At 42.7% G+C, this 25,548-nt stretch overlaps 1 protein-coding gene and 1 long non-coding RNA gene across 3 annotated transcripts in view; one reads left to right on the forward strand and one right to left on the reverse strand.

Moving 5' to 3' along the window:
- Positions 1 to 1,537: 1,537 nt before the first annotated feature.
- On the reverse strand, positions 1,538 to 7,241 carry LOC143839095 (uncharacterized). Its single transcript, XR_013231601.1, has 3 exons — positions 6,986 to 7,241; positions 3,276 to 3,467; positions 1,538 to 2,155 (listed from the first exon to the last, which is right to left on the reverse strand). It is a non-coding gene; the product is annotated as an uncharacterized LOC143839095 (long non-coding RNA).
- A 144-nt stretch (positions 7,242 to 7,385) lies between these two features.
- The window catches only part of FRS2 (fibroblast growth factor receptor substrate 2), a 67,872-nt gene continuing 49,709 nt past the window's right edge, over positions 7,386 to 25,548 (forward strand). The window contains exon 1 of one of the 2 annotated variants that reach the window (XM_077338782.1): positions 7,386 to 7,621. The gene's annotated coding sequence lies outside the window, so the exon portion shown is untranslated. Of the gene's footprint in view, positions 7,622 to 15,105; positions 15,125 to 25,548 lie in introns of those variants that run through there. The other variant, XM_077338784.1, reaches the window with a different exon arrangement.

Consider the following 25,548-nt stretch of genomic DNA (forward strand, 5'->3'; position numbering starts at 1 on the left):
GGGTTCATCTACCATTTGATAAATGAAATTGTCAGCCAGGCAGGTCAGAAACTTGCATGACTTCGCAGAGTTTGTTTCCCAGCATACATCTTGTCTTAGAATCATATGCTTCTTATGTATCTTGGATTTGAATACTGTTCTTGTGTAATTTTCCCTATGATACTATACCCATGGACAGAAAACGTTTAATTCTGGGTATACTGTTTTCTGGGAATGCATACTTCTTCAGATGCACATAAATGCATATACTCAGAATTATACTTCGTTGGTCTCAAAGGTGCCACTAGACTCAAACTCTGGCTACCCACCTAAAGCTATCTCCATGGATACAGTATCTTCATAAGAAAGGTCTTTTGTGCAGTTTATCTCACCAGCTTTTAATTATAGTTTTTCCCAACATCCCCAGACATGGAGGAAAAGCTGGGATCATAGTTAGATCTGGGGGTGAGAATGTTTCCTAAACTAAGCCCCAAATGAAGAAAAAATGGCTTGTGTGAGAAGGCAAATATTAAAGTGGCAGGAAAAAAAAACAGAGGCATTCATCATCCTTGGAGCCCAGTTGATTAATCTGTTTAGTTTAGGTGGAGTGTGGTATTGTAGTGTTGATTATACTAAGATCATGCATCGCTTTAAGACAATCAGTTCTATTTTTAAGAATTAGGAACATGATATAAAGTACTTTTCTTGAGGCTACTTAGTAAGCAGATTTTAAAGTTTAAATATGTTGGATGTACACCAGGTGGCAGTTGTGTGTAAAATTGCTGTTTCTTTTTAATATTAATTGAACTTTTAGCAAGGAATTAAAATGTTTCCCCAAGACTACTATTTCCTACTATTAAAATCTCAAAAAGATAATATATTGGGATTTTGCTGCTGATCAATGCTAATGGAAGAAATATATATATATTTTTTAAACTCTGAGCAGTTCACTTCATTAAAGAAACAAAACTATATTTTTTATTTATTTAGGAATTACTCTTGAAAAGCAGCTAATTTCCTTAGTTGGTTACAATTAAGCATTTCATAAGATTCTTTGGGAATTCACCTCTAATTTCATGGATCTAGAAATGAATAGAAATGCTTATGTATTCAATTATCAGCCTGAGAAACAGTCTCCACTAGTGCAAAACTGCACCCCCAATTTCTCAAATCAACCTTTAGAAAAGGCAAAGCCCTCACCGTTAATGAAAAATGGCTGTGACTTTAATGACACAGAGGGACAGCTTGAGCTCATCTTGTGGGACTGACTATGCAATTTGAGACAATCAACCATGAAGATAATTTATAAATGATTTATAAATGATTTGGATGAGGGATTAGAGGGGGTACTTATTAAATTTGCAGATGATGCTAAACTGGGAAGGGTAGCAAATACAACAGAAGACAGAATCAGAATACAGGATGATCTTGATAGGCTTGAGCAGTAGGCTAAACTGAATAAAAGGAAATTCAATAGGGACAAATGTAAAGTTCTGCATTTAGATAAGAAAAACCATATAGGATGGGAGATACTTGTCTTTGCAGTAGTATGTGCAAAAAGATCTAGGAGTCTTAGACAATACATTGAAAAAGATGGTAAAAGATGGCATAACTAAATATTAAGCATTGTTTAGTTCTGCCAAATATTAATGTCTAAGAACAATCAATTCAAATAAGTATCAGTGAATAGGTTTAAGGTAGGAGAGTTGTTCCTTGCGAAACAAAATCTATGTCCTAAGTTTTTCCCCACCATGAGTAAGGAAGCAAATTTTGATCACAAGGGAGAAGGACTAATCCATAGATCCCACAGCCTGAGGAGTGTTTTTTCCATGCAAAAGAACAAGCCTGTTTTTAATCATGATACAGGTTTTATTCTCCTTACTACATAGGAAGGAATGTACAATGTAGCAGTACAGCACTTTGCTTGCATAGTATATGCAACTTTCTCAAAGTCTTAACATACGTTTCAGAAAAAAATGTGTTTATAAATTGTTGCTCTTTGGAAATCCTGTATGTTGAAGTCACATAAGAATCATCTCTTAAGATGCAGATTGGTCTTCTCTTGCCAAATTTCATCTGGGAGGTACTTGTATAGATGAGTCATGAGCATTTAGAAGACATTTTTACAACATCAGTAATGAGTATCTCATACTTCTGTTACCAAAGCTTTTTATAACTGTGAAAATAAATATGCACCAATGTTGCTATTAAAGGTAAAGGTAAAGATATCCCCTGTGCAAGCACCGAGTCATGTCTGACTCTTGGGGTGACGCCCTCTAGCGTTTTCATGGCAGACTCAATACGGGGTGGTTTGCCAGTGCCTTCCCCAGTCATTACCATTTACCCCCCAGCAAGCTGGGTACTCATTTTACTGGCCTCGGAAGGATGGAAGGCTGAGTCGACCTTGAGCCGGCTGCTGGGATTGAACCCCCAGCCTCATGGGCAGAGCTTACAGACAACATTTCTGCTGCCTTACCACTCTGCGCCACAAGAGGATCTAATGTTGCAATTAATAGGCTTCAAATTCTATTGTTTAATCTGTATCTGAATGGTATAGTCTGCAGTGAAATCACAAACTCATCTTTTTGTTACAAACTGTATCGTGTTGCACATTTATTGCTAATATTCAGTATTGTTTTAATTATATAAGGCATAATAGTTAAGCTGACAAAAGAAAGTTGAAAAATCATCTTTCTCAATGTGTCTTTATTATGCTAGAACATGATGTAGTAGAACTCTGGGGGGAGGGAACAGTAACAAAGCTCTTGTCTATGAGTAATGCTAGAATTTTTCATTGCAGAGACAGTAGACCTTGAACTGTGATCTCTTAAATCAGTGGTCCCCAACCTTTTTATCACCGGGTACCACTCAACGCCGGGGACCACTCACCGGGGACCACTCAAGGCCCGGTGGGGGGGGGTAGTTTACTCCTTTACTCTCAACCACTGCCCTAGCGCTCTCTGATTGTTATGGTAATGTTTAAACATCCCTTCAAAATAAGATACTGACACGCCACAACAAAGTGTGTTGTGAAGGGCTGGGGGGATGAAGTAAAGGGCTGGGGGGTGGGAGAAGGCGGCCTTCGGGGCCCACCTTCAATTAGTCGAAGGACCACATGTGGTCCACATCCCACAGGTTGGGGAACGCTATCTTAAATGATTACTAAAGCTCAGAATATGGCTGAGTTCATCAAGTGACAAGAGACAGTATTCCTAGCTGTCTGAAAGCAGCTTGCTCAGTGTAAAAACATGCTTACAATGTTTCTGCTATCATAAATTTTAGGTACAGAAAATTACCTGCTTCCATATGTAGTTGTAAAAGTGTGCTGTTGCTGCTGACTGTCCTGGCAAAGGAAAACATCTGTCTAAAAAGTCAGAGATGTGTGGGGTCCAGAATGTTTTGCATTTACAAAACTGTCTCTCTCAGAAATGCTCCCACAAAGGATTGTGGGAAATTAACTGGTGAAGAATGAGATCTACTCCAGCAAACTAAAAGAGAACATGGGAAAGAATAAGGAACAATTTATTTAACAGATATATTCCACTGTGTAAAAACAAGTTATGCTGCTTGACTGCTTTTTAGACTACAGAGCTGGCTACTTTCTAAAACAATATAGGTCACAGGTGAAAATATGTAGTCTATGCAGTCTAATCTCCATCACAAAAGCAACACACAATAGCAATTCTTTCTTATAAGAGTGCAAGGACTGGAATAATAGGGGCATGACAGGTCAAGATTGAGACGCCTTGGGAGAAAGAGAAGCTAATGTAGGCCCCAGCTACACAGCCGTGAGCAATTTAAGGTTGCAGCGCTGAGCATATTTACTTGAAAGTCCTGATGTCACTGAACATAGTTCTGAATAAACATGGTTTGGATCAGAATGTAAGACAAGAAGATTATTTGAATCAATTCCAAGTTTTAAAAAATGTACTTTTTAAAAATGTGGCACTATATATTGTAAAACAGTACATTATAGTTAAAAGTGACTGGGCCTCTAAAGGAAAGTAAAGCAGGCCCCAATGAACCTAGGATGGGGGAGACTTGTCTTGGCTGTAGCATGTGCAAAAAGCATCTAGGAGTCTTAGTAGACCACACACTGAACATGAGTCAACAGTGTGACTCGGTGGCTAAAAAGGCAAATGGGATTTTGGGCTGTATCAAATGGAGTATCGTGTCCAGGATGTGATGGTACCGGGATGTGATGGTACCGCTTTACTCTGCTCTGGTTTGGCCTCACTTGGAATACTGTGTTCAGTTTTGGGCACTCCAGTTGAAAAGGGATGTAGACAAACTGGAGCATGTCCAGAGGAGGGCAACAAAGATGGTGAGGGGTTTGGAGACCAAGATGTATGAGGAAAGGTTCGGGGAGCTTGGTCTATTTAGCCTAGAGAGAAGACGACTGCAAGGGGATTTGATAACTATCTTCAAGTATTTAAAAGGCTGCCATATGGAGGATGGAGCAGAGTTGTTCTCCCTTGCCCCGGAAGTATGGACCAGAACTAATGGGATTAAATTCAAAAGAAATTCCATCTAAACATAAGGAAGAAGTTGCTGACAAATATAGTGGTTTTTCAGTGGAACAGGTTTCCTCCTGAGGTGGTGGGTTCTCCATCTTTGGAAATTTTTGGATAGCCATCTGATGGAGAGGCTGATTCTGTGAAGGATTAAGGGGGTGGCAGGTTACAGTGGATGAGGGATAAATTGTGAGTGTCTTGCATAGTGCAGGGGGTTGGACTAGATGACCCATGAGGTCCCTTCCAACTCCATCATTCTATGATTCTATGAAGAAGGCATTCTGAAGGCAGGGCACTACCACTGGAAAAGCTATGTTCTAGTTGCCATTCCCTTTACCTCTGTAGCTAAGAACACAGAAGTTTTGAGCTGGTTGGGTGGACAGTACAGGCCTTGAGTTGTTTAGGGTCTTAAAAGTATGAAGCAGCATTTTGAATTGTGCCTGGAAACTCTTGGGCAGTCACTGTAGATCTTTCTGCATAGAATGATGCAATCCATATATCCAGTTTGCAACAAATAGATTGTCATCTGAGGGACCAACTGAGGTTTCCAGATCATTTTCCAAGTCAGATCTATGTATCTAACCTGTAAATCATCATCACTTACATCATCATAGCCAAATAATATTTATTTTAAGGTGAGCTGTGTGGAGTCCTGAACCTCTAACTTAGCCTAGACCTTACCAATGAGAGGAGGGGAACAATTTGGGAATTATAAACATACAGCAAAGAGAAAAAGAGCTGGTTCATTGTACACTTTTTACTACCCCAAGGAATCTCAAAGCAACTTACAAAAACCTACCCTTCGTCTCCCCATAACAGACATCCTGTGAGGTAGGTGAGGCTGAGAGAGCTCTGAGAGAACTGTGACTATTTCAAGGTCACCCAGCTGGCTACATGTGCAGGAGTAGGAAATCAAACCTGGTTCTTCAAACTGGAGGACATACCTCTTAACTATTGCAGCAAGCTGGCCTTAGTTTTGAACATTATTTGTAAACTTTCATGCTGCTCAAAGAATCAGATCACATAAACATCCAGATAATAGAACCGTGGGTTTAGGGTTGCCAGCTTTGGGTTGGGAAACACTTGGAGACTTTGGGGGTGGAGCTAAGACTGGGTGGGACCACAATGGAGTATAATGCTATGGAGTCCACTCTCCAAAGCAGCCATTTTCTACAGATCTCTGTCACCTGGAGATTAACTATAATTTCAGGGGACTCCCAGGTCCCACCTGAGGTCTGGCATTCATACCTGAGCCAGTCAGGCTTAACCTACTGTTGTGTACACAGACATGTGGGCAATCCTACAGAGGACCAAGCACATGATTCGCAGTAGGGTCTGGTACAGTGGTCCCCAACCCCCAGGCTGCGGCCCGGAAGGCCTCAGCGCTGGGCCGCGGCTCCCTCTCCCCGCCCCCCCTGCAGCGAGAAGTTCGCCAGGCCACGAGCAAATCAGCCGCTTCGATGGCTGATTTGCTCGCGGCCTGGAGGGACGGGGAGAGGGAGCTGCGGCCGCCGGCATGCCACCGGCATGCCGCCGGTACAAACACACGTGTTTGCGTCTGGCAGGGGTGCAAATGCACACGCACAGCAGTTTTGTGTATGTGTGCATGCGCAGCACCACGCATGCACGTTTGCGCCCCCGCCAGACGGAAACACGCATGTGCGGCAAGTTCGCGCATGCACGTTTGCGCTGGGGCTGCCACACGTGCGCGGGGCCCCAGATCGCCCTTCCCCCCCCCACCCCGTGACAGCAGTCTGCGGCCACAGAAAGGTTGCGGACCGCTGGTCTGGTAGAGCTAGACTCTGTTGCGGCCACCGTGACAGCCAGTTAATCAAGGGGTATAGGCCAATGGCTCACCACCTTGGCCAGCCCCATTGTTGTCTGCTTGTATATATGTTAGGGTTGTAGGATTTTTTTTGCAGAGTGAAGTCTTGGTGCTTTTTGGATCATGTACTCTCAGAGTTAAAAGAGCTGCAACGATTCCAGTGGCACGTGGTTATTGAACCCACATATCTATACCTACCTCAAATGTTGTGGGGATAAAATGAAGGAAATGGACCTATATCCCCAGGAACTATTATTTAGAATGGCACCAATAGGAAGCATTTTGCACTTGGAAATAAGCACCACTAAATCATGTTTCAGATTTGTATGCACATGGTAATTATTTATCTGGGTGTATGAATGAAGCTGGCAATAAATTTGGATTTGTGCGGTGAAGAAATGTAAAGGGGAACCGGAGTATATTGTTAGTTATTGGCGCAGATTTCCTACGCATCTCTTATCCTATGAGTTTTAGACATGTTATATTTTCGTTGGTGGGATTTATTTATAATTCAATTGTATTGCTCTATTCCCATATTGTGGCTCGTTGACAGTCGTTTCCCACATAATAAAATCCCATAAAAGACAGATCCCATTAAAAGTTCCCCCCGCCCCTCTCCGGGGGCGGTATCACTCCCTTCCTCCTGCTCACAGGCTGCAACAGCTACCTCCGGGGCTGGCCAAACGGCCTGATGTTCCGAGTAGCCGTGGCGAAGGGCCACGAGCCCTGTCCGCCAGACAGCTCTCGCTCGGGTGTCACGGCAGGGGGGGGGGTGTCCGCGGTCCTCAGCCCCGTTTTACAAGCGCCAGCGGGTGCCCTCTACTCCAGCTCGTGCCGCCTTCCCTCCTTGCAGGAAGGCCGCCTCTCTTATCTCCCCCCTCCCCCCCCCCCCCCGGTGATTTCTAGGCGCTGAAAATCCCCACACAAATCTCAGGCGTTGCATGGCAACGGCGAGAGGTGGCGCCCTCGAAGGCGAAGCCTTGGCCGAGGGAGGAGGAGGGTGCCGCCCTCCCCTCCCCTCCCCTCCCCTCCCCTCCCCTCCCCCCCCCCCCCGCTTGGGCAAGACGAGCAAGAGAGGAGCCGCGACGCGCGGAAGACCGGCGCTCGCCGAGCTCCCCTCCCCTCCTCCGGAAGGAGTTGCCCGCCTGGCCTCGGAAGTTGTCCTGGGCAGGGTCCGGCCCAGAGCGAGGCCTGGCTGCCGCTCTTGGGACGGGATCTCCGGTGCGGCCACGGCCAGGCAGGCAAGGACGCGGGGCTGGGGTGGGTCTCCGGCCCCCGCGGGCGCTTCGGCCTCGTGACGCAAGTGAGTGCGGGGATTTCTCTCGGCGCCGCCGCCGCCAGCAGCGCTCTGCCTTGCTCCGCCGCTCCTCCCGAGGGGCTCCCTTCGCCCGGCGCTCGCTCCTTCGGCCTGGCTCGGGAGCCTGCGGGCCGAGAGAGCCGCTTCCTTGGGGGCCGGAGGGGAGCGAGGGACTCCGCCTTCCTCCCCGGCAGCGGTCGCCCGGGGTCCCGGGGGAGGGGGCGGCCGCTGGAAGTTGGGAAGGATGAGCCGCCGTGCAGCGGTGCTGTGGAGGGACGGTGCCAATAAGCGGCCGCCCTAAGTGCGGTTCGGCTGGGCAGCTCCCTTGGCACAAGGGGCCGCTGAAGTGTCACCGCGGGGCTTGCCTTGGCGGCATCTCTTGCGCTTCTCTGGCTGGGGAAAGGGGCGCCTTCCTCCCCTGGCGGGGGCTGGCCGGGCGCCTTTCTTGTTGACAACTTTCCCGTTCAGGGTAGGGAACTATTTAAAGGACCACTCCTCTTTTCGCAGTTTTCCGGTGTATGTTCGGTGTTTTAAAATGAAATGTGCCCGGCTTGAGTACATTCTAGCTTTGCCTTAACAACATCGGCATTGTGTTGAGAGTGGACGCGCCTTAGGTGGAAAGGGGCTTGCCTTGTTCTTGTTTTCGTGGCAGTTTACACTGAAATATATGACTTTGGATAAATTTGTTCATTTCTGTTTATTATGAAAACATAATAAAACATGTTTAGCAACCATGGTCATCTTCTCTTCCAAAAACAAGCCCAGGTCTACAAATCCCAAACTGCTTTACTTGGATTGACAAAGGCATAAGCACTTTTTGAATCTAAAGTATCCAGTTACTCCAGAAAACATTGACTTTCTTACCAGTGCCATTTTAATCTAGTTTTGATTTAGTACCAGCATATTCACAGGTTTTCTTCTATACTGGTTCAGGACAACAGCTGTACTTTAGCTGTACATGATCTTTCCCCCCATCATTTAGAGATGTGAATACTGATTTAGGGAAGTTAAGGGTATTATCTGTTGTGGCCCATTTGAAAATCTTGTAAAACAAAACTTTTTTAGAGCATCCCCCACCCCCCAACTTTATTTGAGATTCTTGGGTTCTTGCCCTGATAACGAGAAAGAGGTTATCTCTTTTCTGGACCAGTATGTTTCATTTCTGATGTTCTGTATGAATGAAAATGGCATGGCTTTCTAGATATGACTTTTTTTTTTGGGGGGGTGTAATTTGTTTTGCATTAGAGGATGTTTCAGTAACATTACAATTAGGGTGTGTTCGGATGTCTTGAAAAAAGAGGTTTGTTGGCCTAGCACAATGAACCTGGCTTGTTGTTTAGAGATACTCCTGATCTTCAGTTTGATATACCTTAATCTAGACAAAATGCAGTGTCTTAAATAGGGATTATAAACTAGGATTAAACCATAATTATTCTAATATAAATTGGTAGTTAGGTTGGAGTTAGCTTTTCAGAAGCAGGACAACTTGGATCATGCTCTGCACATGTGGCATGGAGTAGGCCTTCACAAATTATTGTTACCATAAAACCTGATCCTGAACTCTTCAGTTTCTCACAATTTTATTATAGCTATGATGATAACATTGCTATCTGGATAAATATAGGATAACCATGTCTGGATAAATATAGGATAACCATGTTTGTAATCACTACGAGAATACATTGGCATATAACTATAACTTGTTATAACTCTGTTATTGCGCTAGAAAACTCTGATTGAATATTGGAGCCAGTCTAGAAAGCAACAGGTTAAGAAATGAGTTCATTTACCACAAAGTTCATATAAATAAGCAGTGGCAAGAGCTTCATGCAGATGTTTTTGCCATACAGCAAAACATATTTTGAGGGTGTAATGTACATTTCATGGGAACACTGTGAGTCACTACCAAAAATCCTAGACACTAGAGTGAATTTTCAGGGAGCCATGATGACATGGCATCTGGAAGTTTTCGAGTCCTGGCATAGTGAGCATCCCACAAGTATGGCAACATGCCAGATTTCAGCCCAAAATGAACAATTGTCCATCTCTTGGTTTTAACATCTGAATGTGATCTTGTTGTAACTGATAAAAACACAGGGTACCTTTTCCACCCAATTTTCCAGTAGCATTTAGAAGGTAATCTAAGTATGACATCTCCTTCGCACATAGTATTTTATGATAGACCTATTGGATAACCTGTCTATGATCTTACTAGTTAATATTTTAAATAATGACTTGCTTTCACAAACATGTATCCTTGTTCACCTGATGCATAACCAGTTTAATCAGGGAGTATGAATATATTATCTCTTGAATATTTTTAATAGTAACTTCAATATCAGGATAACACATGGAGTCATTCTGGTAATGAATTCAGTGTGAAATTCTATGCTTTAAGGCTAATAAGTTTCAAACTGATGCCATAATATGCTGAGGGAATTCCAGGGAGTATGGATGCAGGTGAGATCACTGCAACCATTCAGTCAGGCTTTCTAAAAAAAAGCCATAGCCTAAAGTAGCTTTTGTGTTGAAGTTGGTGATTCTGCGTTTTCTTCCAATTAATATGCCATAAACTGAAGCAACTTAGTTCTGTTTGAGAGATGATGGAGACTGAGAGTGTTGCTATGGTCTCACAGGATTTCTGGTAATGTGATAAATCCACAGTGTAGGACAGATGATTTACTCTTGTACTACATTATTCATGTGTAGTTGTTGAGTTACTGAAATGAGCAATAAATGTCATCTGGCATTTTAGATGATATGGTAGCAACTGCCTCTTTGGTGTTAGATGGGGGCTAATTTAGACTGAATGTTGGATTAGTGATATAAAAAGAGATATGTCATATTACTGATATAAAAAGATGCAGATGTTTAATAGAACTAAATGCTATTATAATTGGGCATTTCAAATAAATGTGTTGGTGGAATCTTGTCCTCCATGATATTTTATGTGTTTTATATTTCAGCCTTATTGAGGCTGAAATTAAACTACAGAAGGTAACATTTCAGTAGGGTTGTGTGGCAGGGATTTAATTTTGATTGATGGTCAAGATTCTTCTTGCAAATTGGAATCTCTGAAGACAAATAACTTCAGGTTCTTAATAAACAATTATTGAATGCCTCTACATGATTCTATACAACCCCTGAAAAGGCAAGAGACTATTACAGTACATGATATGATTATAGAGTCTCATTGTTGTTAGAGTGTGAGAGAGGTCAGTTGATGCAGAATAGTGATGAATAAATCAGTTACCAGTAGGCACAGAAGGCACCTATATCCCTTAATTGTTCTGATAGTCTTCCTTTGTGAGGTAAATAATGTGGCTTGAAAGACAACTGCCAGCCTTAGTTAAATCTCTGCCTTTTTGAAAGGTTCTAAATGCATCAGGGGCTTTTCCTTATGGGTCCTCCCCATAAGTTTTGGCCCCATACTGCTTCAGTTTATCCTCTGATTTCCTCTTGCTTTTTGTACCTTTAATTTTGGCTTCTTTTCAGGTTGTTTTCCTGTCCTCCCCGCCAAATCTTTTGAGATCCCTCCCCCTCCCCCATTTTACCCCAGTCTTTTTCTGTAAGAAAATTTTGAGTCAACTTTTTCCTTGTGCATAATGTTTCTGTTAGTTTTTTTTGTCTAGCCCACTTCCATCAAACTCCAGTCCACTTTTTGATTAAGGAACTGTCACTATCATCCACTCCCCCCAGGTTTTGTTTATGATTTTTTTTAAAAAAACAACTAGAACATAAATATATCAAATACTATTATAGCAATATAGGTTTAGTAGGTCCTCTGGATTCCCAGCTTTCTCTCTTTTTTTTAAAAAAAAAGGAAATCTGTAGCCTTTTCCCTTTTTCTTTATATCTTTACAGGGAAAGGTGCTAACATTTTTTTCTCCCCAAAATCAAAGCTAGGAACTGAAAGAACCTGCTAAAGCTGTAATTGCAATGGTATATTAATATATCAATATAAGCAGGCACAAAAGATAAAAAGGGGGTTCTGTGGCCCCACTGATGTTACCCTTCCTTGAAAAACCTTGTTATTGAAGGCACGTGTAGAATTTGACTCCACAGCTGTGAAAATTCAGAAGGAGGCAGACATGCGGAAGAGCCATGTCCAAACTGATTCCAGTGCTTGTGGATTGACTGCCAAGAAAATCAAGAGTAAGTCAAGCAAGCAGAAAAGGTCAGAAGCTAAAGAATTTTTTTAACAAGTCTTCTAATGCCTATAGCTGTTTCAGTTTTGAGACCTATTACAGACCTATTCTTAGAGCATTCTGAGAATGGATGGTTTAAGTAGTTCATAGTGTATGTTGCAATGTGAGATGAAAACCTGGCAGTCCAGACTTTCAGGATATCTCCAGGAGACGCTATTTTTATGTGCCAGGATGATTAACTAACCAAAGTGATGAGATCATGGTGACTGTTTCTTTGAAGATAGATTCAGGTGGGTAGCCATGTTGGTATGAAGCAGCAGAACAAAGTTTGAGTCCAGTGGCACCTTTAAGATCAGTAAATGTTATTCAAGAAAGAAAGTCCATTGCAACCAGGAATGCAGTGGGTGCTAGGACCCAGGGGACACCGGGAGGTGCAGATCACTCTCTGTGTGTGTGTGTCTCTCCCCCTCTTGCTGCGTGTCTCGCGGTGTGCCTCACAGCAGGAGACCTAGCAGGTAATCAGGGCTGGTTGTAGGAGGGAAGGAGGGCTGGTGTACAGTTTGGGGCAGCTCTTTCTGTCTGTCTCTCTTTCCCTCCGTCGCAGCAGGGGCGGCTGTCCGTGTCTCTCTGTGGCAGCAGGAGCCATAGCAGGTAATGAGGGCTTGTTCTTAGAAGGGAAGCAGGGCTGATCAGCAGCTTGGGGCAGCTCTCTCTGTATCTCTCTCTGCCTCCCTCGCAGCAGCAGGAGCAATAGGACGGAATGAGGGTTCGTGTTCAGTGTGGCAGGGCTCTGTGTGTCTCTCTCTGTGTCTGGTGCAGCTGAGAGGAACGTGGATAGTGTCCAGGGAGGGAGGGTGGGAGCTGTAGGGGCATTAGCCCCATTCCAACTCAGACACCCTGGGCCATTCCACCCCCCAGACTATTTCACAAATATATAGAGGAACCATGGATAAGGAAGTGAACTTCCTTGCGCTTGCACATTTCCTCTGACAATGGAACAAAAATCATAAGAATAATTGAGTAGTAATTTAGTAAACAATATTGTAGTAAATATGCAGCATGAAGATGAAGATTGGCTAGTTCCTTGCTAGAATAACAAAATTATTTATAGTCTCATGGGACAATGGTCCCAACGTGGTGGAATGAGCTCCCGAAAGAGCTAAGGGCCCTGATGGAACTGAGTCATTTCCATAGGGCCTGTAAGATGGCAGTCTTCTGCCAGGCATTTGGTTGGGGCCAATGAACATCAGGATAGCTTTGGATAACACCATTTGGGCTCCCTCTACATGGATACCCCCATCTGAAAACAAATGCTCTGAGGTTTGCCTACACAGTTGTTACGATTGTTGTTATGGTGGTATTTTAAATTGTGTATGTTTTTATGTATTATATATGTTTTTATGTAATTATGTTGAAAGCCAGCATGCCAGAAGGGACAGGGAATCAATCAAATGGCTTTTTTTTTTGCTGTTGCTGTAGGATGGATGCAAAAGGCCAGACTATGGATTCCCCATTTCCCCCATAAAGGTGGGGGATAGATTTTTGTTTGCTTGCCCGGGGAGACTTATGGATCCTGGGAGATTACTGAATGCTCTGCAGGACCTGCAGCCTCTGGCAACTTGTTAGATGACTATGGGGGCAGTCTATAAACACCTAGTTTCTTTAAATGAAACAAAGTCTTCTGGGCCAGATGAACTGCTTCCAAGGGTAATAAAAGAACTTGCAGTTGTCATCTCTGAACCTCTGTCCATTATTTTTGACACTTCTTGGAGAACAGGTGAGGTGCCAGATGATTGGAGGCGGGCAAAAGTTGTCCCCATCTTCAAGAAAGGGGAAAAGGAGGATCCGGGTAACTACCAACCCATCAACTTGACATCTATAGCTGGCAAAATTTTGGAACAGATCATCAAACAGTCAGTCCTTGAGCAGCTGGAATAGAGAGCTGTGATTTCTAATACTCAGATCAGGTTTTGCAAGAACAAGTCATGTCAGACCAACCTTATCTCTTTTTTCGAGAAAGTGACTACCTTGCTGGATCAGGGGAATGCTGTGGACATAGTTTATCTAGATTTGAGTAAAGCTTTTGATAAGGTTCCATATGATATTCTTGTTGACAAGTTGGTAAAAAGCAGTATGGATCCTAATTCTATCAGGTGGATCGATAACTGGTTGACAGATCATACCAAAAGGGTACTTGCTAATGGTTCAGCATCCTCTTGGAGAAGAGTGACAAGTGGAGTGCCCCAGGGATCTGTTCTGGGGCCTGTGTTGTTCAACATATTTATAAATTATTTGGATGAGGGATTGGAGGGAGTACTTACTAAATTTTCAGACGATACTAAACTGGGAGGGGTAGCAAACACAACAGAAGACAGAATCAGAATACAGGATGATCTTGATAGGCTTGAGAAGTGGGCTAAACTAAATAAAATGAAATTGTAAACTTCTCCATTTAGATAGGAAAAACCATATACACCAATATAGGATGGGGAAGACTTATCTTGGCAGTAGTATATATGAAAAGGATCTAGGAGTCTTAGTAGACCATACCTTGAACATGAGTCAGCAGTGTGACTTGGTGGCTAAAAAGGCAAATGGGAGTATCATTTTCAGATTATGGGAGGTGATGGTACCGCTTTACTCTGCTCTGTTTTGGCCTCACTTGGAGTACTGTGTTCAGTTTGGGGCACCACAGTTGAAGAGGGATGTAGACAAACTGGAGCATGTCCAGAAGAGGGCAACAAAGATGGTGAGAGGTTTGGAGACCAAGACGTATGAGGAAAGGTTGGGTAGCTTGGTCTTGTTTAGCCTGGAGATGAGACAACTCAGAGTGGATCTGATAACCATCTTCAAGTATTTAAAAGTCTGCCATATAGATGATTGAGCAGTTATTCCCTCTTGCCCCAGAGGGATGGACCAGAACCAGTGGGATGAAATGAATTCAAAAGAAATTCCATCTAAACATCCGGAAGAATTTCCTGACAGAGCGGTTTCTCAGTGGAACAGGCTTCCTCGGGAGGTGGTGGGTTCTCCAGCTTTGGACATTTTTAAACAGAGGCTGGATAGCCATCTGGCAGAGAGGCTGATTCCGTGAAGGTTCAATGGGGTGGCAGGTGACAGTGGATGAGCAGAAGGGTTTTGAGTGTCCTGCATAGTGCAGGGGGTTGGACTAAATGATCCGGGAGGTCCCTTCCAACTCTATTGTTCTAAGATTCTATGACATGGTTGATGGCATAATTGGATTCAACTATCATTGACAAAGTTGCTCCCTGGTGTCCTCTCCCTGCTAAATCCAAGCCAGCCCCTTGGCATAATGAGGAGCTGCACAAAAAGAAGTGAGAGTTGAGACAACTAGAGTAAGGTAGGAGGCAAACCCGCAACAGGGCAGTGAGAACATGTTATAGGATGTTTATGAAAGCCTATGAGATGTCAGTTAGAGGCTAAGCAAGAGTTTACACCACTTCCATTGTGTTCGCTAGCTCATGCCTGGCTCAATTATTTAGGGTAATTTGATTTGTTATCACCCTTCAAGAAGGTTGTCCAATTAATAGTCAGTGGGATGTCAGCTGTGAAGCTTTTGCAAGTTATTTTGTGGATAAAATCTCGTCATTCCACTGCAATCTTCCACCAACACTTATTATAGCAAATGAACTTGAGACCCCCTTGGCCTCCTTTAAAGGAGTGCTTTAACAGTTTTAGACATCTTGCACGGGCCAATGTTGACAGGCTGCTAGCTTCAATGAGGCCAGCCACTTGTTCTCTAGACCCCTGCCCCTTCTGGCTCTTAGAAAATGAGAAGATAGGAGGACTGCTCTGGGACATAATAAACCTGTCGTCATTGACGGGTTCCTGGATGGTCTGAAGGAGGTAGTGGTTTGCTGTCTATTGAGGAAACCATTGCTGGATTCTCAGGAGCCAGTTACTGTACCATTTTGCACTTTATGTTTCTCAGGTAGGTAATTGAAAAGGTGGCTGTGGACAAGCTGCTAGCATGCCTGGAAGAAGCAGCCATCCTGGATCCATTCCAGTCAGGCTTCCACCCTGGGCATGGGCTCGAGACATCTCTGATTGCCCTGATGGATGATCTCTAGTGACAACTGGATCTAGACAGGTCAGCGAGCTGGTGTTGCTCAATCTCCCAGCAGAGTTTGATGAAGTAGACTGCCAGCTTCTTGCTCACCATCTTGGGGATCCAGAGAACTGCCCTTCATTGGGTAACCGCTGTTCTCCATGGTTGAGGTCAGAGGGTTGCGATCGGGGATGATCAATCCCACCACTGCGAACTCTCTTGTGGAGCGCCATGGGGTGCGATTCTCTCCCAAACTCTATCTTCTGATGGACGGTTGACCAGACACTCCTTTGAGCGCAGTGATAGGAGGTGGTGGCAGAATGGCTCAAAGCAAGCTGTCTTAAACTGAATACTTCAAAGATGGAAGTCCTCTAGCTGGGGAGGAAAGGACCAGATCAGGAAACGTGCCTTCCCAGGCTGGACAGGGTGCAACTTATAGTGGCACAATGCCTGAAACCTGGGAGTGATATTTGATACCTCTGTATTATGGAGGCTCAGTTTATGGTGGTAGCACAGCTGACATTCTTCCATCTATGCCAAGTGAACCTACTAGCACACAACCTGGCCTCGGAATACCTGACCTGAGCACTGTAATCCATGCAGTGTCACCTCCAGACTTGATTTCTTTAACTTGCTCTATGTGGGCGCCTACCCTTGTCCCTGCTCCAGAAATTACAGCTGGTGGAAAATGCAGCTGCCAAGGTTCTCACATGTACACCATGGATAGCCCACATATGACCAGTACTGCGGCAGCTACATTGGCTTCCAGCTGAGTTCCAGATCCGGTTCAGGGTTTTGGTACTCACCTTTAAGGCCTTATGTGGTCCAGTCTCTGTGTATCTGAGTGACCGCTTTTCTGAATACATTCCTCAGAGAACATTGTGGTCAAATAATACCAACCGAGGATCCCTGGCCCCAAAGAAATACATTTGGCCTCTGACCTAATGGGTGTGTGTGGTGGGAGGGTCAATGAACTGGGACAAGGTGGAGGAGAGAGGCCTGTATCATTCCCAGACTTGGGCTGTGTGTTTCGGCCACTGAACTGGTCGTTCCAGCCCGAAGCAGCAAGCGCTGTGGTGCAGGGGGGGAGGCAGCGCCAGCACCAGTGCAACAGTCGACGAACGCATGCAAGTGCAGAGCTCTTGCGTCAGCACTGCCCCCCCCCCCCCCGCGCCACGGTGCTGACTGCTTTGGGCTGGAATGGCTGCTTTGGTGGCTGAAGCATGCAACCCTATCTCAGAAATGATTGGTAATGCTAGCAAAGTTGAACCTCATTTACTGAAAATATTGTGTGTCCTACTTCTCTGATTAAAAAATATAAACTAAGGTTTGCAATTATTAACAAAATTGCAAAAACAGATAAATAACATTAAAGCAGTAAACAGTAACAAAAAATGCATTTTCTTGTTTAGGCAGTAAGTGGCAAATTGCAAAGGCAACTACATCCAGAACATTCAGCAGCTGTGGAAACTGTTATTATTAGACGGGATACATTTCATATTGCAGTATAATAATACAGCTGCCTCTTGTGGCGCAGAGTGGTAAGGCAGCCGTCTGAAAGCTTTGCCCATGAGGTTGGGAGTTCGATCCCAGCAGTCGGCTCAAGGTCGACTCAGCCTTCCATCCTTCCGAGGTCGGTAAAATGAGTACCCAGCTTGCTGGGGGTAAACGGTAATGACTGGGGAAGGCACTGACAAACCACCCCGTATTGAGTCTGCCATGAAAACGCTAGAGGGCGTCACCCCAAGGGTCAGTCATGACCTGGTGCTTGCACGGGGGATACCTTTACCTTTACCTTTAATACAGCTGCAGTAGTAATGTATGAGTATCATAAAAGGTTGCCAGTCTTGTGACTAGAGTTCAGGTCCTGGCTGGCATGTCTGGCTTCCTTTTTGGCTCAGTACTTCACATACAGAAGGCCGCGGGTTCAGATCCTTGGCATCCTAAAATGTCTTGGAAGTGGGACATTTCTCTTTCTGAAGCCTGGAAAGTAGGTGCCATAGCAGACAGTGCTGAGCTTGATAGACCAGTAGTATAAGGCAACCTCTTATGTTCACATAACTTTGAGCACATTAAGAAAAAGCTTAACTAGAAAAGCACAATGTCACACTATTGAAGGGTGTTTCTCTGTGTGAGAGAGGTTGGTTTACTGCACTGTGGACAACAAAAGGCAGATCAGAGCAGCATTTAAGTCAAGTCAAATTTATTTATACGGTCACAGACCAAGATGCAGATAAAACCTTAAAACTTTTAAACAATATAAAAAATAAAAAATTTCAGTAAAATTAGCTAAAAGGACATGGTGATGGTGGTCGTAAATGTTTAGCTTTCTGGTGGGCTTGAATCACATGGGTGCAGAATTTTGCTATCTGGAATGAAACTTGAGGCTTTTCATTCTTGAGTAATTCTTTGGACCAATCTGCTTCGGTTTGCTATGGCTTCCTGTCTGGAAGTGACTGGATAAGCTTGCTACAGGCAGTGGAATACAAAGGGCAGTTTCCACCTCCCTTAATGGGCAGGTGCACAATCTCTCTGCAACTGGAATTCTTTTATATCTGCTTTCTAGAAAAGCTGTGGGCCTGGCCAAGCATCTTGCTAGTGTAAAGGTTCTTCTATATTTATTGATATCAGTTGATGAGAGATAGGCAGCTGGTTTTAGTGTATGTCTCGTAGCTGGCCAAAACTGCTGCCACCAATCACCAAGAGTGGGAACATATTATAAACAAGGCAAAAATCCAGTAGCACCTACAGTAGCTTATTGGCTGAGAGGACAACCTGCTACACTATTCACCAGCTAAAGGATAAAAAGAAGAAATCTTGTAGCTGGTGATGAGAGAAAAGCTGGAGCATTTGCTGTGTCCATTTGGCTTTCAGTGTCTTCTAGGTTTTGCCTGCAGACTCACTTAGCCTGATCTTCACTCAGTCTAAGTAAGTCACTTGGGGAGAAGCCTAGGCATGCGAGTTTAGTCTCGGTAACTTGAAGCCAACTGGATTTAAAAGGGTCTTGAAGAATCAAAGGAAGAAGCCCTTGGGCTCTGAGGTTTATTTTGAGCCAAAAATATAGGAATCTAAGACAGACCCTTGCCTCAACTGTTAACCTAGAGCAGCATTCTCTTCTGCCATATCCTGGATTCTGTGTTGCTAAATAAAGAGGTATCACCCCTCACCTCACTATCTACCTCACACTTGTGATGCAGTTTAGTCCCCATATACTTTTTCCTTCTTATTCTTACAACTGTTTAATTTTCACATGGTGTCTCTTTTCTGCCTGACATCTATGTTAATCATTCCTTAATCCTGTTCTGTATTTTTGCCTGTAGCTCTTCTCTTTGGACTTAGCATCTTCCTTGCTTTCCCCAGAGTGGTTCTTGGATAAATGCATACTGTCAATTAGGAATTTGAAATATTGTTTACAGTTCTGAGCAACAGCTAGGGCAGAATATATCAAGACTGGAAAATATTTTATGTGTTAGATATTAGAAGCCAGCATCAAACCTGTGTGAGTCTCCATCTCTATCTTTAAAACTAACATTTTCCGGTGCTAAGCTGACTTGTAGCTTGGGATTTTATGCCTGTGCAAAAATAAGTAATGAGTCATGACTCAAACTATGCATTGCAATTTATGGTATACCAATGTTGGCTGGCTTCGGTGAGAGGGCTGAGTAGATTTTATTTTTTAGGCAAAAAAGTAGGACATAAAATGCACCTCAACTGAGTCCCCATTCCTGATTACTTGAATGCAGTGTATGGACACATATCTGCATCTTTTTTTCCTAGGCTGTTGCATTACATCCCAAGCGCAAAGGCCTAGTGGCATCCAAATTTTCAAATCTGAAATGAAAATTAAATAAATTAGCTGTTTTTTAAAAAATTGGTCTTGCACTGCTCCTTAAGACTTATGAAGTAATTCTCAGTTGATTCTGGGGCTCCTGTGCATTTATTAGCTGTTTTTGTATAGTTTAGGGTAAATTCTAATCTATGAATTCTAGGAAGTTCCACTAAACCCATGGGATTTATTTCAAGTAAATATGTTTAGGATGGGGATAAAATGTATATAATTTCTGGTCTGTTTCACTTGGCTTCATTATTCAGCTGTGCATATCAAAAAAATCAGGCTTTCCCTTTTAGTTAGCTTCTTTAATGTGTAGGTTATATGGCTTATTTAGTGAAAATAACCCAGTTTTTCAAGTACTAGATGGCTTCATAATTTTAATGTGAGTTTACTTTATTTAAAACACACATTCAGCTTGATTTTTATCATGGTTGCATTGAACCCTTAATAAGTTGAACTTCGCCATCACTACTGTATATAAATGCTGGCCACTGAAAATGACAAAATTTGGATTTAGACCAGAAACTGAAAACAATGTGACCTTTTATATACTGAAAAAATTAAACCTTCCTAGTAGGGAGGGATAAATAAGACACTGTATTTGAGGCATTTTTGTTTTTTTTACCAAGCAAGAGTTTAGGATACTCTGCCAAATGTATTTCTCAAGTGGGCTGTATACTGTACCAATTAAGAAATGTAGTTGCAAAAAGTCTTAGAGTTGCTTGACCTTTTCTAGGAGGCGGAAAAGTTAAACATGTAAACATTGCAAAAGAATGCTTTGAAAACACCGTGGCAAACTAAAATGGAAAATCAAGAAATTAGGCCTGACTTGAGACCCAAAGAGGAGAAGCTGTTACTGTGAATATCATTAATTAATTGCAATTTGAAAGGATCTCACTTGAGTCAGTGCCAATAAATGTTTTGCTTAATCTCTCACTCTCTTCACTGTGAACATGCTTGCTGTTCGTGTTTGGATATTTTCCCTCACGAAATCCTTTTACATTCTTAAGTGCTTCCACATCTAGATACAGTATGGAAGTATTTAGGCAAATTAGCAGGTTTGTATTTGAAGACTGCTGGAATAAAACCCAGTTGCTGTTGTTAGATGCATATAGCTCTACATTTATAGAAAGCAAAAGAACTATTGTCTATTTTCTTTTTACACTTTTAAAAATTAAATAACATTTGAATTTACTTTGATCCAGTTTCTATCACCTGTGCTTTATTATTGGTATTTCAGTGTTCCGCCAGGGGTTCAGTTGAGGCCGGGCTAGGAAGAACTGCTTCGTCCCTGTGCTGGCCCATATAGCTGCCAGGACATATCTATTGCTGGACCCTGGGGGATTTGTGACTGTTAGATGTGGGGCCCAGGGGTGGATACAGTCTAGTGGTTTCATCCCGTTGTTGTGTTTTACTGCGATCTTAGGCTTTATTGGAATTTTATTGTTTTATGGGTTTTTTTAGATTTATGTAAACTGCCACAAGCCGGTGTTTCGAGGAGTGGTGGTCTAAAAATTTGGAAATAAACAAAAAATAAATTGTAGAACTTTAGACACTTGTGAATAAATGTTGAAGATAATAAATAATTAACTAGCCCATTGTAACTGTTGAAATAAGTACTGGATGGAGCCTATATGATGTCTTTTCTTTTCCTAAATTAACTGAATTTGTAATATGCCAGTCCCATGGAAGTTGTAGGATCCTGAAGAGTTGCACAGTAAAATAATGTGTTTGCAGCACAATGATGGTTGCAGCAGTCCTCACCCAACTGTGTTGCTGACACTGCTTCCCTGTGATATTGTGCCATGTATAACTTCTGGGGCTTTTCTGTAAAGAGTGATCAGGGCAATGCCATTTACTTAGCCTTGTCTACCCTTGGGAGCCTGCTTGGCCATTGAGGCTGCACTTTAAGATTATTACAACTATAGGCACAACTGTGGCTGCGAAAATCCCTAGTTGCTAAAACTATGGCAGCCAGTCATCAGTCCGACTGCTCTCTTCTCCATTTGGGCTATAATTTGACCTTTATGTACTTTCCTTGCCTCTTTCTTCAATAAGTAAAATAACTTTTTATCAGGCAAGCAACTGGTGGACTGCTTAAGGGAATTTGACAGTAGACATTACATGGCTCAAATATTGTATATGCTTGTTAACTGATGAGATATTTAGTTTACTGTCTGGCTTCTTAGTTGTTTAGTAGTGTGGTCCTATGCAGAGTTTAAGCCCATTGAAACTGATGAGCTTGGACAAAAGTAACTGTATAGAATTGTCCTCTTAAATGTATTTTAAAATGTGCTTTTTATCTTATTGACTCATTGATTTGATTTGTAGTCTTCCACTCCTATGTAGTGGCTTGTGGTGGGTAACAGCCCACAATAAAATCCCCTTTAAAAATCAAACCAAATAACCCACCCATAACGATGATAAATGCCCTCCCTCTGCTCCACAGACTTTGAACCTGTGCCAAAGGGAACACAACAGGCGTGAGCAAATTACCTGGCTAATTCAGGGAGGGGCCAGATCTAATTACCATGGCCTCAACCAAGGACCTGGCAGAAGAGCTCTGTTTTACAGACCCTGTAGAACTGGAATAGCATTACAGTGCCGTGGATTTAAAATGTAATAAGGGAAAAAAATCCAATCATTGTTAAAAAGCAAACCAATTAAGTATTTCCTTCACTGAATTTTAAAATGTGAGCATTGGGGGAGTATAAAGAATGGGATAAAACAGGTTGAGGACTAATGGAGAATGGGATGAGATAAGAACTGGAAATCTTTCCCATAATACAGGAGTACAGCAGTGCCAAGCTTTAGCTCTTTGCTCATCTGGCTCTAGATCTTGGCAGTTTAGTGTCACAGTGAAAGTGCCCTTTAGAACTGACTGCTGAGGTTTGGAGGTAAGTGGGAACGAAGCTGGATTTTTCTGTTACCTTAATCAAACATAGGTTAGGCGGCATAGTATCACTGTGTCTCTCCTACCTGTGTGGGTCAGTTTGGGGAGGGTGAAATCAGCGCTGGGAAATGTGTACTTCCTAGCATGTATTTGTTGTTGTTAGGTGCGAAGTCGTGTCCGACCCATCGCGAACCCATGGACAATGATCCTCCAGGCCTTCCTGTCCTCTACCATTCCCCGGAGTCCATTTAAGTTTGCACCTACTGCTTCAGTGACTCCATCCAGCCACCTCATTCTCTGTCGTCCCCTTCTTCTTTTGCCCTCAATTGCTCCCAGCATTAGGCTCTTCTCCAGGGAGTCCTTCCTTCTCATGAGGTGGCCAAAGTATTTGAGTTTCATCTTCAGGATCTGGCCTTCTAAGGAGCAGTCCAGGCTGATCTCCTCTAGGACTGACCGGTTTGTTCGCCTTGCAGTCCAAGGGACTCGCAAGAGTCTTCTCCAGCACCAGAGTTCAGAAGCCTCAATTCTTTGACACTCGGCCTTCCTTATGGTCCAACTTTCACAGCCATACATTGCAACTGGGAAGACCATAGCCTTGACTAAACGCACTTTTGTTGGCAGGGTGATGTCTCTGCTTTTTAGGATGCTGTCTAGATTTGCCATAGCTTTCCTCCCAGGAGCAAGCTTCTTTTAATTTCTTTGCTGCAGTCCCCATCTGCAGTGATCTTTGAGCCCAGGAAAATAAAATCTCTCACTATCTCCATTTCTTTCCCATTTATTTGCCAGGAATTGAGAGAGCCGGATGCCATGATATTTGTTTTCTTGATGTTGAGTTCCAAGCCAACTTTTGCACTCTCCTCCTTCACCCACATCAACAGGCTCTTTAGTTCCTCTTCACTTTCTGCCATTAATAACATGTATGCCCTGACACATATTTACACCAACACCCCTTAAAATTTCAGGGACTCTGTCCCCTTTTCTTTTTTTAGGATAGGAGTTGTCCTGGGTGTCATATGAATATACAGAGTCCAAACTGAATGTACAAGTATTCTGAATCTACAATTTTGCTTCTTTAGCAGGAGATGCAGTCCCATCCTGTTCAGGCTGAACACCATTTCCCTGATCAGGCTGAATCCTTACTGTGTCACCATCTTATATGAACTGAGTTTGTTGGCCTTGTCCAACCAGTTAGTGGCTCCAGACTCACTGTCTCATCTAGATCAGATGAAAAAGAAACTGCGGAGGCGTGTGTGAATTTTTTAATCTTTGAAAACAGTGGTAAGGCCTACATTTAATAAAGCTGTCAACTTTGAAATGTATGTTCTGTTTTTGTACAATTTCTGTTCTGAACTTCCATTGAAAAGACCAGCTGTTTATAAAGGTACAGAGAGTAGGCACTTGTACAAAGAGTAAAGGTAAAGGTATCCCCTGTGCAAGCACGGGGTCATGTCTGACCCTTGGGGTGACGCCCTCTAGCGTTTTCATGGCAGACTCAATACGGGGTGGTTTGCCAGTGCCTTCCCCAGTCATTACCGAGTAGGCAGGCAAATTATAGTTTTCTGATATAGACTGAGACTAATTTTATGCAGCTAATGTGAGGGCTTAATTTACTTCATTAAAGCTGTGTATGGTGCTTCTTTGTAGACATTATATTCTTTATATTTATATTTAAATTCAAAAATAGCAATTTTTATAACAGTTCTTACTATTTCTAGGCCAAATAAAAGAGAATTAAATCAGCATGTTATCAAAGGGATCTGCAGCGTGTTGTTTGGTAGTCTTTGTCTATGTACTTAACTTGTAAAATAGATACAGTGGGTTATTTTGAAAGAACCTGAATGAAAAAAGAAATCAACTGCTTAATATTTGCAGCTGTGTGGATGCAGAGGTAACTTTAAAACATGAATAAGCGTAGTTCACAGAATCATGGAGACATTATAAAACTTGCAGGCTTTGTGTATTGAAACTCTTTTGTTCATGAATATTTTTTGTAAGGTGGGCAGGATTTCTGTGCCATGTAAAGTTATTTATTCTCCCCTTTAATAATATTTTTTCATTCTCTTACTACCATTCATATCATATAACTACTGAGACATTCTCCCTGCCCCCAATATCTGTAAAACAACTTCAAACTACTAGTTCAGCAACTTAAAACACTTCTTTGGAGAAGAGGCAGGACATGGGCACTTAGTTAATTTTTCTTGGTGTGAACATCATTAATTTTTTCATCACAGGCTATACTTTTCTTGACTATAGATATCCTGAGAAGTTCTGTTTGTTCAAAACAAGTTGGTTCTTGCATGTCTACTACACAGTTAACCTTTCACACACTTGGCATGATCAATAGTTTAAGCAGATAAGTGAGAAAAGGACCCCCCCCCCCTTGCAGAGGTATAGGTATAGTAGATGGGATAATTCTGTACTTAATATGACTGAGAAGGCAAGTGAATAAGTAATAAGAAATGAGGCAAGTTTAATTTTCCCAGAGCACAATTCAGTGTTGGTGTTGGAGGGCTCTGCAGTTTGCAGTTACTTGTTTGCAAAGAGGCTGGAGTATCAGTTTGAGCCAGCTATGACAGCTGGATTTTTCTGTTATCTTATTCAAACATAGGTTAATCTGAAAATTAGCATGAAAAGCGGAAGATGAGTGAGAAGGAATTCAGCTGTTCTGCAGCTCATATCTTCATGGCATCTTAATTGATTAATGGGATAGCTGATGGATAGTGTGGAATAAACTATAAAGCAAAAAGCTGCAAGAGAAAACTTTGCCTTGTTGAACTGCCTCTGAGAGTATGAGTATGCACCCTTTCACCATTAGAGAGCCAAAGCACATCAAAATTCAGAGTAAGATATCAACAAAGAACCTCTATCAGAAATACCTGCTGTGAAATTGAAACTGTTCAATGTTACTCATATTTGACAAAATAATCATCCATAAAGTTTCTGCAAGCCAAACACTGGTGGTTGTAAGTCCTTTATCAGAAAAAAAGC

Source organism: Paroedura picta, chromosome 5, assembly GCF_049243985.1.
Source record: "Paroedura picta isolate Pp20150507F chromosome 5, Ppicta_v3.0, whole genome shotgun sequence".
Lineage (NCBI taxonomy): Eukaryota > Metazoa > Chordata > Lepidosauria > Squamata > Gekkonidae > Paroedura > Paroedura picta.